This window comes from Macrotis lagotis, chromosome 1, assembly GCF_037893015.1.
Source record: "Macrotis lagotis isolate mMagLag1 chromosome 1, bilby.v1.9.chrom.fasta, whole genome shotgun sequence".
Taxonomy (NCBI): Eukaryota; Metazoa; Chordata; class Mammalia; order Peramelemorphia; family Peramelidae; genus Macrotis; species Macrotis lagotis.
The window spans coordinates 815,171,000-815,188,286 of record NC_133658.1 but is presented as its reverse complement, the minus strand read 5'-3'; the positions used below and the strand labels follow the sequence as shown (position 1 = coordinate 815,188,286).

General features: G+C 36.8%; 1 long non-coding RNA gene across 1 annotated transcript; it reads left to right on the top strand.

Annotated features, from left to right (window-relative positions):
• Nucleotides 1-1,319: 1,319 nt before the first annotated feature.
• On the top strand, nt 1,320-14,568 carry LOC141508426 (uncharacterized). The gene is made up of 4 exons (XR_012474413.1): nt 1,320-1,524; nt 2,504-2,645; nt 5,802-5,884; nt 13,822-14,568. It is a non-coding gene; the product is annotated as an uncharacterized LOC141508426 (long non-coding RNA).
• Nucleotides 14,569-17,287: the final 2,719 nt, after the last annotated feature.

The following is a 17,287-nucleotide window of genomic DNA, read 5'->3' as shown; positions in this document are numbered from 1 at the left end:
TCAGCTAGGTGGTTCTAACTACAAATATTCCATGAATAATTCTTTAAAAAACTAATTTCATGTTTGTCTAAATTAGAACAAGTAAAACAGTATCTTTTATTATTAAAGATTCCATAAATGTTTACCTTAAATAAAAATCCCTCCTATCTTTTTAATAAAATGAAGGACCTGGCTTGAACATCAGTTAATGCTTCATGCATATTTAAGTTTAGAGATCTTATTTTCACTGCTACACTGACTTGTCTTTCTCTTCACAAAGACTTATAACCCAAGGTCATGGGTCATACAAAAGGGATTTTGAGATGCACAATAAGGAAGAGTTTTGAAAAACATGAAATCACAGAATCTTTGCACTATGTTCAACTACTAGTTTCAGGAAACCTGCTGTTCCAGCTCTTCCAGACAACTGTTCAATACCTTCAACTAGTTGCTCTCACACACAGAAAAATCCCTGCAGTCACTTAATTATCTTAAGTTTCTTAATTTGCAGCCTATCTCAAGTGTTACATAAATGTATTATTAAAGGGAGAATTAGTGAATATTTAGAAGGGGAAGCAGTGAACCAAAAAGAACCAGCACGGATTCGTCAAGATTGAACATCAATTCTCTTTTCTTAAAAAAATAGGATTACTTGACTGGTTGGTGGGGAAACTGCATTTGATAAAGTCTGTCATGCTGTTGTTCTGGGAAAGTTGAAAACAGATGCCATTAAGTGTACCCGTGACCCAAACACATGTCACTAAAGTGCACCCCTGCCCCGTTTGTCTAACCATCTTCTTGACTCATGCTTGTCCTAAGGGACAACTAGGAGACACTTTCTCAGATTCAGGATAGCTGTAGGTTTTCACTCCCAGTACTAAAGCACTTGAACTGCTAACAACGCATTTACCTTCAATAATTAGCCAGGTACTCAATCAACTTAAAGCAAGTAATTTAATGAAATAAATAGAAGTTGTAAGTCCTACCCTCACAAAACTCTAGGCTATGCTATTCCACAAATATAAACAGGGTCACTGGGAAGAGCAGGCACACCCACAGATTGACTAAAATAGCAGAAAAGCACATGTTGAAGGACTATGTGGCCAAGGCAATTCAAAACTATGATAGAAAGTAGCAGCACATTTATCCAGCAGTTTAGTCAGTTGAACTCTCTTCAGAGTATGTTGTCTGTTTCTGGGTGAGTTAATTTTTAAGCAAGCTATAACTCTCTGTGAAGGCTTGCTAAAGCCTTTTCAGGATTGATCATCCACCTTTGGTGTCCGCCTTCACCCAACTGTCACATCCAACTGTCACCTCAAACTGTCACCTCCAGGTGATTCCACAAAGAACATACTAAGTGCTTTGACCTCATCCTGATTAACTGTCTCAGCAGACTGGCTGAATCTAGGCTGAAGATAACTGAAAGATCTCACACACCTGTTGGTGACTTGGGAATGAAGTCTACCCCAAACATTTGAAGTTTTCCCCTTGGCAGTATAGGTGAATGAGAATTTGTTCCAATGAGCAGAGAGGTGGCTAATACAGGTATTGTGTAGTACTTAATAGTTGGTCAGTCATTTAAGATACCAAGGTCATTCACAGCATCTGAGGACACTGCCAGACATCTTGACTTTTGTTCTGCTACTAGATTTTGATGCTTCAGGTGACAATTTTTGCAACCCACATCACTTAAATGCAATTCATGAGAAAGTCCAGACATCACCTAGGATAGTATTGGTCCTCTTTGAAACAAAGGACAGAGAAAAACTAAAGATGGATGATGGGGGGAAGAAAGAAAATCCCCCCCCCATGCCCCAGTACATTTTAGAAGAGGTATGAGAAAAAGAATTATTTCCACTCAGGATATTGGGTCATAAAAGTTATTTCCTATCTTTTCATTTCACTCCAGTAAGGTGATGCTTTCTGTTCATCTAAAGTTCTATAAGATCTGTTTTTTGGAGGCTGTGTTTATTAAAGTCAGTCACTCAGGAAGCATTTATCAAAGTGCTAATTATGAACCAGTCATTATACTAGGTGTGGGCAATAGAAAAAGATTTATAAGATTTTTAAAGAGTCCCTGTCTTCAAGGATCACAAGTAAATACATTCCAACAATCTGTATATAATATTAATAGGAAATAATTGACAGAAAAGGCCATAGAACTAAATAGACATGGGAAAGGATTTGTATAGAAGAGGTTTTAGTTGGGAGTTGAACAAAATCAAAAGTCAGGAGGCTGAGGAATATGAGAATTCCAAGCATAAGGGACGACCAGAGAAAATTCCTAGGATCAAGAGAATTTCTTGCTTGTGCAACAGCAAGGAGACCCCCTTCATGGGAATGAAGAATGTGTGGTGAGGAATAAGTTATAAAAGACTGGAAGAGTGGGGAAGGAGAACATAGGTTATATAAAATGTTTTGGAGGCCAAAAGAAGATTGTTTTTGATAATAAAGACTGTAGGGAACCACTGGTATTGAGAAGGGGAATGATGTAGTTGTAATATTCTTTAAATCACTTTGGCAGCTATCTGGAAGATAAATTGGAAACAGACTTGAACCAAGTGGATACATCAGCAGACTATTGGAATAATCCATGAGGTGATAAAAGGCCTGCATCAGGAAAGTGACACTATTCAGAGAAGGGGAGTCTAAGAAACGCTGCAAAGGTAAAAATAGTCTTTGGCAAATGATTGACTATGGGGGTGATAGATAAGAAAGTTGAGGATGACTTGAGGATATGAGTTTAAAAGAATGGGAAGATGGTGCCCTGTCAGTAATATAAAAGATTGAAGCAGGGAGGATTTGGGGGAGAAAGATGATTTTAGTTTTGGGCATGTTGAACTAAAGAAATCAACAAGACATCAAATTTGAGATGTCTAATAGTCTGCTGGAGATGTGAAATCTGAGGTAAATAGAGTTTCTGGGGCAAGATAGGGAGATTTGAGAATCATCAGTCCAGAGTTGATAACTGGATGCACAGGAATTAGGATTGTTAAGAGCAGTAATACAGAGGGAACAAAGAAAAGGGTCTAGGATAGAACCCTTTCTGATGATGCCCATGGTTCTGAAAGAGGGTCCAGCAAATAAGACTGATGAGTAGTTTTAAAAGTATGAAAGTCATGGGGAATTAGTGTCCTGAATACCTAGACCAAACAGAGTCTTGAGGGGAATAAGGTTATGAACAGTGTCAAAGGATTCAAAGATATCAAGAAGATTGAGGACAGAAAGAAGGTCATTGAATTTGGCAATTATGAGATCATTTGTCACTTCGGTTTGAGAAGGAATGAAGAGGTTAGATGAACCACAGTGGGGAGTCAGAAAATGAGGTACAGTATGATTTCCCACCAGCAGTGAGGGCCCAATTGAGATTGCCTAACAAAAATTTCCAGTGGACCTAATTAATATGATTGTGCTATTTTCTCTCCTTTAATTCAGCATATATGTAAGACTTACAGCAGCACAGGGCAGCAGTGATCCAAGGGTGAAACTTGGCAGAGCACAATTAGTGATACAAAGGGGCCATGTATTCAAGAGAAGAGGACACTGCAAAGATAGAGACGAGAGAGTAGCAAGTGCAGATGTAAGGGTGTGAGAGAGAAATGAGAGGATAAAGCATTAGAGGTCACTGTGAAAGAAGTAAAGTATGTATGTAATGAAAGCTAAAAAGAGAAGTTTAAAACCAATAGATTATTGTCAGATAATAGATTGTGGAAATGGAGCATAGAAGTAGTACATGGGATACACTTCTCTGATGCGACTACAGTACACTGGAGGAGTAGCCCAGGGGAAGAGAAAGTTGAGGAATTGAGAGATCAGAGTATTTGAGGGAAGAGTCAATATTGATGTTGAATGCTGAAGTCCCCTGCAAGAGTGAAGAGGAGAGAAAATTGTGACTCATGCATTGAACTGGGTGAAGAAGGATGGGGAAATGAGTTAGAGGTCTATAAACAAGAGTTACCAGAATTTGGATTGGATAGTAGAGATGCATAGCATTGATCTCAAGAGAGTGAGGTTACTGAGTAATGGAGTGAAAGGGAGAACCTAGAAGTGGAAATGGGGAGCAAAGAATATTCCAGGTACACTTCCTCACCCAGAAAGATGAGTGAAGGTGCAGTCAGAATGAGAAAGGGAGGCTACAATACCTGCAGGAACCAGGTCTCAGTGATTGCTAAAAGATGGAAGGAGTGGGTCAAAATGTGTACATTGTTTAGACATAAAACATGCTTCAATTAGAACAAGCAACAGTTTATCTTTCAGATTTATAGAGCTAGGAGGAATTTATGGCCAAACATGAGAGAAAGAGAGAGAATATTTAAAATGAAAAATGGATCATTTTGATTTTGATATTATAGAAGAAATTAGTCAAACATATGAAAACAAGTCATTACCCAATTGATGAACAGGCAGCTTTTCAGATGAAAAAATAAAAACTAGGTGTAGTCAAAAACAATGCTCTAAATCATTGAGTCAAGAAATGCAAAATAAAACAATTCTGAGATACCACACCATACCTGTGAGATTAGCTATACAACAAAAGAGAAAAATGATCAATGTTGGATGAGATGTTTGGGACACTAATGCACTGCAAGTTGTCAACTGATTCAGCCATTCTGGAGTGCAATTTGGAACTGTGCCCAAAGAGTATAAACTGTACACACATAACTTTGATGCAGCTATACTACCACCATATTTCTATACCAAAAGATCTTGCAAAAGGGGGAAAGACTCAGACATACAAAAATTTATAGTATTTCTTCTTGTAGTTGCAAAGAATAGATGCCCATCAGTTGAAGAATGGCTGCAAAAATCATGTTAATATGATGAAATACTATTTTATAAGAATAAGCAGGTGAAGTTCAGAAAATCTTAAATGAATTGATGATGAGTGAAGGAGAACATTGTACACATTAACAGCAACATTGTTTATAATCAAATATGATAGACTTAGCTCCTCTCAGCAATTCAATGAGTAAAGACAATTTTAAAAGACTTGATGGAAAATGCCATCCACATGTAGAAGAAAAACACTAGAGTCTGAAGGCAGACTAAAGCAAATTATTTTTACCTTAATATTTATTTACTTTTTTTAGAAAGATTTTATTTCTTTTGAATTTTACAATTTTTCCCCTAATCTTGCTTCCCTCCACACCCCCCCCCTGCAAAAGGCAGTTTGTTAGTCTTTACATTGTTTCCATGGTATACATTGATCTAAACTGAATGTGATAAGAGAGAAATGATAATCCCTAAGGAAGAAACATGAAGTATGATAAATAGGAGAATTACAAAATAAAATAACATTTTTTTAAAATTAAAGTTAATAGTCTTTGGTCTTTGTTCAAACTTTACAATTCTTTCTCTGAATACAGATGGCATTCTCCATCACAGATATCCCCAAATTCTGCCTGATTGTTGCCCTGTTGGCATGAGCAAGTCCATTAAGGTTGATCATCACTCCCATGTTGCTGTTAGGGTGTACAATGTTCTTCTGGTTCTGCTCATCTGGATCAGTATCAGTTCATGTAGATCTTTCCAGGCTTCCCTGAATTCCTGTCCCTTCTGATTTCTAATAGAATAGTGTTACATCACATACATATACCACAGTTTATTAAGCCATTCCCCCATTGATGGACATTCCCTCAATTTTTCAATTCCTTGCCACCACAAACAAAGCTGCTACGAATATTTTTGTACAAGTGATGTTTTTACCCTTTTTCATAATCCCTTTGGGGTATAGACCCAGTAGTGGTATTGCTGGATCAAAGGCTATGCACATTTTTTTCTTGCTCATTTTCTCTTTTATTCTGATTTTTTTTTCATAATAGGACTAATATGGAAAAGATGGTGATGGTATTTGTCCTTCATTCCTGAAAAAAACCATAACATCAGGAAGGTGATTCCATGACAAGTATGTAAATTGGATTTGAGTGAAGGGCTGCTGTGCTTAGTCATCCTCACTTTCTCCTCTGGATGCAGTGGTCAGACATGAATCAAGACAACTGGGGCTAGTCATGGATAAGTGGCAATTGAGGTTAAGTGACTTATCCAATGTTAAACAGCTTGAAAATGTTAAGTGTCTCAGATAAGATGTGAACTCGGGTCCTACTGATTCCAGAGCTAAGGTTCTTTCCATTGCTCATAATAGATGCCCTATTCTTAAACATGATTGTACATTTATAACCTATCATCAACTAGTCACCATGGGGAGGTGGTATAGAAAGGAGGGAGCTTGAAATGTGTGGAATGCAAAATTTTACAAAACACAAATGTTGAAAATTAACTTTCCATATAATTAGAAAACAAAAAATTTTAAAGAACAGAAGTTGGAAGGAGTAGAAAGGAAGAGGAAAGATTTAGAATGAAAGGTGCTTGTAACCTAGGCATGCTGCCTAGGCATTTCAAAAGCCACAGTATAAGGACTGGATGATGTCTGGTTAAAAATTTGACCTGGAACAATTAAGGATGGGGTTTAGAGGCCTAGTGATAGGGGATGAGGAATGGAAATTGGATGATGCTCTACAGAGGTTCAAAATAATGGCATGTGTAGAGAACAATCTAATGTAGGTATGTTCATCAATTAGTAGAAGGTACTGATCATTTCACCAAAAACTGGCAACAGGCATGATGAAAATGTAGCATGAGATGGAAGGTCAGTTGGAAGGCTTTGCTTCTCTGTGCTTCAAAGATTGAAGATTAAGCAAGAGATATAGCACCAGGAGATTGAAGTCCCCACTGACTTCCCTTTTCTTACTCCATAGCAAGACAGGAACAATAAGAGATAGAAGATTTCAGTTCAGAGGGGAAAGTCACTCCTTGCCTTGGAGACTCTCTGGGCTAAAGGATAGCAGGAGATGGAAATGACCTTATACTGGCACAGGTGAAAATAACCCTGGCTGTCCGTAGCTGCCTACAGTGTAAGATCAAGCAGGGGGGGAGAAATCTTGAGCAGAAGGAGAAGCCCACTTGTGGAAGACATGTTAGTTTGCTCCCTTGCCACATACTTTTAGAGAAAATATGCAGCAGAAGATGGAAGACTGTTGGGAGCCAGGGTCTCTAAGCTGTTTGACACAGTTGCAGCAAGAAGACTCAAGGCAGTCACACTACCTGATGGAACTACATTTCCTTCTTCAATATATATAGGGATTTCATGCATACCAATATTTATAGGTTTATTGTTGATTACAATATTTACTCACCCTAATACTGGAATAACTATAAAGGAAGGATTTCAGGAAAATTCCTTGAATAAAACAGATTGTAAACTCTGTCCAAATTTAACAGGACTACCTCTCTCTGAGGCATACAAAAGGCTTCAACATTATAAAATCTCTGGAAAACCCAGCACTGGGAATTCCAAGGAGATGCCAGAATATATACAGGGAAAACAGATACAAGATGGGTCAGATAGAATTCCAGGGAAATTAATAGTTTTGCCCCCCTTACCATACACAGAAAAATATGAAAAAGATGGTGAGAATATATAGTACAGGTGACTGATATGTGAATTCCAGGAGCCTTAGTTTCGTGGGAAAGAATAAAAAAGTCATAGAAACTGTGACTTCTACCAACAAGGCCTTAAAGAAAAATTGGTTATTGTAAGAGTTAACGGATGGTTGGACAAGCATAAAGACCCTCATTATAGATTGTTAAGGAAGTGTATCGAAAAACATTACCTACACAAAAAAAATATAAAAAACTTTCCATTAAAAGAATTGCTTAATTAATAACTTTAAATGAATTAACAATTATACAATGTAGTAATAAATAAGGTAACAGGTTAAGGTCATCATGATCTGAGTAGGGATAAGAAATCAATTAACTATATGATTATTACTTAAACTTGTAATCACAAGATAAAAACTTGTAACCATATGAACTATATGGTTGATGATGAAAATTGTACACTCTTGTAATGAAGGAAATGATCTCAGCTTGTTTGTTTGCTTGAAACATACATGATTCTGAAACTATAAAAATAAATCCAAGCAGCTGACAGTCAACCTGTTCCTGCCTTTACCCACTTGTTGACTCAACTCATTTCGCTGACTCTATCCCTCCTGTCAGGTTCCAAGAACCCCTCGGAGGCTGGACCCCCCTCAGAAGACTATCAGTCAAAAGAAAGTGTCTACTCCTTGACATCCCATCATGCTCCAGGCAGGTAGAGAAATGTGGAGTGTTGTTTACACACTTTATAAGACTGACTTTGCCCCTTTGGGGTCATTCTCCACACTTCTTTCCTTCACCCGTGTTGTCAAACAACCACTGTTGAGACATACCCTCTGGACAATGATGAATTGACCATCAAAGAGCAACATATTCTTTTCCCAAATTTCCCATCCCATCACAGTAATTCTGAATTCCAGATGGAAGTTGTTCAAACCAATGTCCACCTCCCATTGATTGCTCCTTTATTCTCATCCCTCTCAATCCTTTCAACCTCCCCAATCTAATGCAATCAAACCCTTCGACTGTGTCTTCTGAAAAGCTTATTTGATAGCTAACAAACTGAATTTCATCTTATGCCTCTTGTTCCAAGAGTACTTGAGCCAAAAAATTCAAAGTTTTAAATTCAAATGAAAAGATAAACTAACAGAACAAGTTGGGAAGGAACGAATGGAATTTTTATACTTTATTTTGAAAACTAAAAGTTTTATAAAATAGAATATTAAAATGACACGCAAAAAGAATGGTATAATTTAGCAATTAATCTTCTAATCCTAAACTTATCTCTTATCAAAATACATTTTCACTTACCCAAGTTACAGGAAGTATAGAACCATAATGACTCAGTATTTTACAACTAGAAACTAAACATTGTGTGTGTGTGTGTGTGTGTGTGTGTGTGTGTGTGTGTGTGTGTGTGTGTGTGTATAATCTGAGTATGGCTGAAGTTCTCTGTCCAGTGGGTGGCACCACCATACATTGTTTTACACACTCAAGGAAACTCCATATGCATATATATAGATATGTGTGTGTGTGTGTTTGTGTGTGTGTGTTAAGTATTCATATACTTTTCTAAATTGAAGGTTTCCAAGATAGTACATAGTCCATCCAAGCATTTCCTCCTTTAAATATAAGAACTCAATACTGTCAAGTCTTTCTTAGCACCACTGTCCTTATTCTTGTGCTTGTTTATTTTTTTAATAAGAACAATAATTAGTTGCCTTCCCTTATCAGTTGCTTTCCATACCCTAACTATCAGTAACTGTAACCAGTGAGGGAATATTTGATGATCAAACTCTGGGCAGATAAAGAAAATTCAGAACACTATAGCATCATCTCACGAACACTACCCCACATTTCCCATTTCTTTGGCATTAGTTCTTAAATATCACATAAGACACTTAGGAGTTTCCTTTTCATTTCAGGAAACATCTTGATGACTTATTTTCTTGTTCTTCAAGTTCCACTGGTTTGAGAGTCGAAGGACTCATGCAAGTTTAGCAGTTCAACTAATCCTGAAGGACTCATGCAGGTTTAGCAGTTCAACAGGTCCTGCATATCAAGGGAAGTTACATGATGACCCTTCTGGTGGGACTTTTAAGTGAAGTCACCTGTTCAATTGAGAAATGAGGATATTGTTTTTCTATGGAACTCCCTGAGAGCTATGAGCCTTAAGAGGCACAGTTTGACTATCAGAAGCATCAGAGTTGGAGGATATCTTTCTACTCCAGTGTTGGGAGAGTTCACCATCCTTTTCCACAGACTTTGGTTGGAGTCCATCCAGTCTACTTTTACCTGAAATATTGAAAATATGCATTTTTAAAAGTAGCAGCATACTTGATTTAATTCAATAAAAACTTTTAAGTAACAACCACATACCAGTGATATGGAAGGCCCTGGAAAGAAGTGTGATCAAAGCTGCTTCGAAGTACTGAAATGCATCTTTTTCTACCCTCCTAGGACTATGTTTATGTGGTATAAACAGAGGAATGAATGGGGGAATTGAGGTATACTAGAATATGTGTCACCTTTTTACAAGGATGCTTTGAAAGACTTCAGGGAACCTGGGGACAAAGGTGTTAATCTTTTTATTGAAAGAAAAAGTCCTAACACCTATGTTCTCTTTCATCTAACCACTATTTACAAACAATTATCTCTGCTTGATGGTTGTCACGCTGTCTTCATGAATGTTCTGTCTTCAAACCAGACTGATTCATGTGATCAACTCAACCTACTGAAGTCATCTTAACCCATTAAAATGGGAAGGATTCAATGATATTGCACCTACAGTATAAATCCCTAGATGACTCTGATGGGAGTGGTAGGATTATATTAATTGCATATTAGGCTGGATCTCACTTCTATAGGTGTACTCCCCACTAGAGGGTGCAGTTGCTTCTTAAAAGAACCATAAGAAGTGATTCTTCTTTCACGGTGGCCTTAGTTTTGTTTATTAGGAGTCAGACACTCCACTTGGCATTACAGTTGGGAAGGTGGTGGGCAACTGCTGCTTGTCTGGGCCAGTTTCCTAACTCTGCTGAAAAGGGGGCTGTTGGTTTCAAATTGTAACAATTCAGGGACTCAAGCAGGATGTTCCTAAATCCCTGGGGATCCCCCATGGAAACATGAGGTAGGGTGCTCATGCTCAAATTTGAATGGTTCCCATTTTGTTCTTGGGAAAAGCCCAGCTGCATCTAAGGTTTCCGAGATCTTGGTATTGGCCAAGTGGAGTGACCAAACAATGAAGGAACATCAGTCGGTGGCAGGTGATCCTTGAAAGGCTACAATACTGGCTATAATATTGACTTACAATACTGCCTTGATGGCTGAGACCTCATTCTAGGTGGGACCAGCCCCTCTAACCTAGGGATAGGAGGACGGGGATCAAAAAGAAAAGCTGAGGGAGGAGAGGATTTCCTCCTGAGGATTCCCCAAAGCAATCCACAGGAGAGATGCTAATAAATTGGAATAGTCTATGTAGCCCAGGACCTCTTGAAGGGATTCAGGGGCAGCCTGGAGCATGGGCATGGATTGGATCTGTGGTTTTAGCTAGGTGTTTAGTGGGTGTGTTTAAAGTTTAAATTGTCTTTGTCTTGCGTGTCATAATTTCCAGCTGTCTGATCTGATTGGCCAATTTTAGTCTCCTGTTTTTCCAGGTTCCTGGACCTGGAGAATTCTCTCTCTTTTCTCAAAACCAATTTTAAAAGAACTCAGGGTCAGAGGAGAGACAGACTCTGCCTGTTCCAGGGGAAGAGAGGAGAAATAAGTTCCTCAGAGATGTATAGTTCTTTTCGAGTCATGCAGAGGTTTAGCACAGGGGAAGTCTTCTCCCTTCTCCCACATCCTCTCTGCCTTCTTCCCTCCCTGCTGCTCCTGCCTTCTCTTGGGTGTTTCACTGGGGTTTGGGAAGGTCTGTTTCTCAAAGCTAAGATACTATTCATAGGGAAGGTTTGTTGCGAATTTTGGAAGTCTTGCTATTAAATGAATGTCTGTACCTCACCATAAAAATTTATGAAATAATTTGAAAATGTATTGTTACTGGGTTGTGAATAGTTTGAGGTTAAAAACATCTTTATTGGTTGATGTTTTTATCTTTAAAGGGGAATATTTTGTGACAAAATAAAGAGACATGCTGTGATAAGTAAATTCATATATTGGTAATATGGTTTATATAGCTGTAAAAGTAAAGTTTTTAGGGGCTAGGTGTCACAGGGAATAAAGCATCAACCCTGAAGTCAAGAGGACCTGAGTTCAAATTGGGCACTTAATAATTACCTAGTTGTATGACCTTGGGCAAGTCACTTAAGCTCACTGCCTTGCAAAGAACCAAAATGAAAAGGTAATGCTTTAATAATTCATTGGATCAGTCAGAATAATATGAACTGAAATCTGAAGAAGGAAATTTGTAAAATGGATTTGAAGGGAATTGAGAAGAGTAGAAAGAGTTAGAAGAAGGAATAGAAAGTATGAAATATTTGGGGTTTTCTCTGAACCATAAGAAAGACATATTTAAGAAAAATATGGTTTTAAGCATGTGAAGAAAGTATGAATTAAGTGTAAAATATATATATATATATATATAAGAAAAAGTTATGTAATCTTTATGGTATTATAAAAACGAGAATTGAACTGTATTAAGCTGTGCTCAGAATCTTAAAACTGAGACCCTATATATGAATTCAGCTGTAACATTTGTTTATACTCTTCACCTAATTAAAATAAATGATCTAAAATGTGAATTCTTTTATTTAGGGCTTTTAAAATACCAATGTGAAATTGAAAATTACTTGCAAATGATCATCTGACCTTAAAGATTCCAGGGTCTAGCTCATGCCTGAGTATTAAAAAACTGCAATGGTTTAACTTCAGCAGGAAGAAAAGTTTTCTGTGATAAGGTGTTTGGCATGAAAGCATTTGCTATATGGATGTTAACCTATCTTCTGCGTGAGGCAATCTGAAAATATATCTAATTAAATTAAAAAAGTAAATGTTCCAGGGGCAACTAGGTGTTGCAGTAGACAGAACATCTACCCTAGAGTCAGAAGGACCTGAGTTCAAATCCAGCCTCAGACACTTAACTCCATTGCCTTGCAACAACTAAAAACCAAAAAACAAATGTTCTAATATTAAGAAATATAGGTTAGGGGTGGCTAGGTGGCTCAGTGGATAGAGCATGAGCCTTGGAGTCAGGTGGACCTGAGTTCAAATTTGACCGCAGACAATAATTACCTAGCTGTGTGGCCTTGGGCAAGCCACTTAAATCCATTGCCTTGCATATATATATATATGTTAATACTAATGAGTACAAACTTGAACAATGGGAGATAAGAATTGTACTGATGAAAATGAGTTTTGTAAACTTCTAGGTTTTTGAAAGGAATTTAAGGTTTGTCTATGAAAAATTGTGAATTGTGAATTTATTAATGTGAGTTATTAGGAAATATATAGTAGAGGAAATTTGGACAGGAAATTGTTGTATCATTCTCTCTGCACTATATATATCTTCCATTGTTTAAAGTGTTTAAAATGTTAAATTTTGGCAAATTTCTTGTACAGAATGGAGAATAATTGCATCATTTTAAATTGACAAACTTGTTCCATCTTAGAATATTCTTATGTAAGTTAAGGTGGAAGAAAGCAGATTTTTCAATGCTGTTCAAATAAACCATCTGTGTTATACAATTTAAAATACAATAAGTCTTTGGTAAACTTTGCCATTTGTGATAAGAGTAGTTTAATAAGGTATGTTCTCCCTGACTTAAACCCTTCCTTTTGGAAGCACACTTGAGTTCAAGGAATATAGTATTTAGAAGTTGTGTGATAATTGGAATTTATTGCATGTGAAGAGATTTGGGGAATTTATGAAATTCCAATATTAAAGATTTATTTTAGCTGTAAGATGAAAAACTAGAAGATCTATTAATTTCCAAGTTCCCAACTAATGTAATGTTTAAAGTTTTGTGATTATCCTTTTAACAGCAGAAATATTTGTTGTTTTTAAGAAAGAAAAACATTCTCAGCATTTGTGTAGGAGGACCAATTTCCAAATATTTAAGCTAATTCATTATAATGTGATAGTGTTATTTATAGTTATTATAGAAAAGTTTCTAATTTTTAAGATTACTATTTGTGAAATATTTTGACCTTGAATTAATATTAAAAGCATTTTAATTGTGAAGTAGAAAGGATCTTGCTGTTTTAACCTAAAATTTATTTTCCATGGTATAAACAGTTATATTAGTGTTTTGAAATTATTATAAGATTAACTTCTTGAAAAATCTTATTTTCTTATTTTCTCTTTGAGATTAGTATATTTAGGATAGAGTAAATAAGTTTGTAAAATGTAAAACACATTAAGATAAGTTCAATGTTAAGAAACTTTCTTGTTTATTTCATTTTAAGGGAATAAGATTTCAGCATGGAAACTTTGTTTACTGAAGGTTAATTCATATATCAACTTATTTGAAATCTAATGTTGGAGCTTAGGAACACCTGTAATAACTACATGCAAACTATTTGAGAGTCATCTAAAGATTCTGGAAGCAACAGTGTTGATCATATTTATTGGATGTTTACAATAAACATCTAAGAGGAAATTGTTTCTTTAAAATATGTTTCTATGTGTAAATTGGGATGATTGTAGTCAAAATCTAAATCTTTTGTTCACTTTGAAGTAAAATAACCTGCATAAAACATGGATAAAAATAATTTGAGATTTTTCTGTGATAAACTTGATATTTGTTCATGTAAACTCAATAATTGATATTTGATTCTTATAAACTAAACTCATCTAAAAGTCTGATTCTTTGAAGTTTTACTATTTTGAGATCCTATGGGACTGCTGAATTGGCATTATTCTGTGTCTGACTTGAGGAATAATCATCAAAAGAAATGGTGAGGGAGTCATTGTCTATAGAAGCCAGAAAACCCAATGAAGGCTGAACACTGCAGGTGACCAGTTCTTTGGGATAAGATTTGAAAGAGCAAATTTCAAAGTTCTGAGAGTCAACTCTTTTGACTTGATTTCCCAAATGTGACATTTGGAAAATGTCTCACCTGGAGGTTTTAAAACCTAGCTCAAGTCATTTGGTTACTCACATGACATCAGCCTGAAAACTGACATTTAAATATACGTTTACATATATATATATATATGTATATATATACATATATATATATATTTCTCTTTAATGTCACAGTAAACTTTACAGTAAACTGCTATAATAAAGTTAGGTGATCAATATTAAAATCAGATATAGGGTGCAGCTACATGGAGGAGTAGATGGGTTCTCCTGACACCAGGGCCACTGTTCTGAGTTCAAATTTGACCTCAGACACTTAATTTCCTAGCTATGTGACCTTAGGCAAGTCACTTAACCCCACTACCTTACCAAAAAAATAAAAACCATATATACATATATATATATATATATATATAAATTTTGAGTCATATGGCCTACAACATTCTAATAGCCAGACAGGCTAATGTTGTATAGCCTTGACATCTATTGTCAGTTATTTGTTCCTATGAGAATTTCTTTTAATGCTAAGGGGGACATGTAAGCAAAACAATAAAAAAAATTTGAGCTGTTTTATGGAAAGGAATGTGAGTCAACTAAGTACGTTAGAAAGAGTATAATTTCTGTTCTATTTAGAAATATTCTGAGGAGAAAATTCACTTTTAGTTATGGATGTTTGAGTCATTTTAATAGCAAAATTTATGAATCATTTACTGGACACTTTGTTCTGGAATGATTATCTAATGTATATGTTACAAGTTTAATCTGGCAAACGTTAGTAAATTCACTTTTGTAGTGAAACCTTTTATTAAGAGTGGAGTAGCAGCCTCCAAATGGAAGATCAAAAGAAGATAATGTCAAGGACAAAACTAGATCAATTCCTATTTGTAACTAAATTTGCTGGGTATATCAACATGACAGTGGGCAAGACAAAATATAAATTGTGAATATGAGTTTTGATCTGATTAAAATATTATGTTAAGAAGTGCTTTCACTAGAAAAGGTCTCTACTTAGTCACCTTAACCAGAGAGGACTTTTTGAAACAGACTCTGAAGGTACAGAAGGACATCAGATGTTTCCAGAAAAAAATGGAATGGACCAGAAGCTCATCTTCTACATCTTGCATTTTATGTGTAGGGGTTATTTCATCAATGAAGACTGTCCTCTTAATATCTGTAACTTTCCATTTGATTCTGTGTTGCCCATACTCATGCCCCTCCGAGTAGATAAACTCCATGTTTGTTGACTGCCAATTTCCAGGATGGGAGTTGAGGCTATCGAACTTCCATTTATATTCTCAACAAACTCATAAGATTAAAGGCAAAAGTAAAGATCATCACCAACCCAACAGCTAAGGTACTGGAATTATTAATTTACACACACCTGGAAAGCTAACTATGAATCCTGTGCATGATTTAGCTGATAATAAAATTATCAATGCATTTGTTTTTCTTAATTTTGAATCTTATTCTTTTCTCTCAACATGTTCAATTTTGATCATTATCATGGTTGCAAATATAAAGCCTATATCAGAGAAAAATTGTAAAACTCAAAACCTAGCAAAAATGATTGGTAGAAACTACAATGTAATTGGAAAAAAACAAATATCAGTAAAATAGAATGAATACACATCTCTGATAATTTGATAGAAGTGCCAGTGAGGAGGATTTTGAAATAATGCTAAAGTGATTTGAGGAACAAACCACAAGGTGTGGAAACCAAATTTTTAAAGGAGTTTGTGAAAGAATGCTGCCAGTTAAGATATCACAAAAGCATGAGCCTCTGGGTGATCCAGGCCTAGATGGTGCAGCATTCATGCAGGAATGTAGAAACCTGTCCTATCATATGGTTGGTAGAATTAAAGTTCCTCTTGAAGGGGCCTATGCCTAAATTGGCTCAAACTGGATGGGTCAACACACATGTTTAGTTTCATGCATATCTTAACACAAATGACAATGAACCTCAGTTAACAATCTGCATATTACAAGGGAAGGGACCACTTTTATCAGTCAAGGGTTATTTGGACACATCATTTTCCTATTATAGATTATCAATCATTTAATTCATCTCTAAAAGGCTACTAGATTTATTGAATTTTGAGTCATCCTTGTGGTTGCCCTGACAATGCCAGCTTTGTCAGCCTTAAATGATCAGTGATCAGACTTCCAGCCAAGATGGTGGAGAGAAGACAGGCACAGTTCTAAAGTCTCCTGATCTTTTCCCCATCTATCACATGAAAAAAAAAAAACCTCTTGAAAGAAATCTGACCCACAAAACTCAGAAAAGCCAGGAGAAAGAACATCTACCTCAGGATTTGTCTCCCTCAGCAGCACTGGCCGAATTTGGGCAGGTGAGTCTGGGCTCAGAGGGAGGATCAGCCCCGGATCAACCAGATTAACAGCTGAATTGGAGCCAGGGGTCTTAAGGCCCGAGAGCCAGACCTGCTGGATCAGCTGTGGGGCTAGACGGCAGGGGTTTGAGTCAACTAGGGAGCAGAGGCACTGGTGTTGGTGCTGTCCCCCAGGAGCTTGTGGACAGGGCTGGGGGGAGAGTTCTGGTGCAGGAGAGCTGCGGACACCATCCCTGGGCTCCTCTGGTCTGAGGAACTCTGAGTCCCATTACAGCTCAGACCTCTTCCCAGAACAAACAAATGAAAACTACTTCTGCTTCAAGCCCAGGTGGGTGAGCAGAAGAACCAGCCCAGCTGAGGAATGACCTCAGGACAGGGTAAAGCCCATCATTGATTGAAGGCAAAAGAATTCAATAGCTCCAACTCCTCCCTTCAAGCAAAGGGAGAAGACCTCAATCAAGGTCCCAGACACTCCGGAGAAAGCAACCAACACCACCT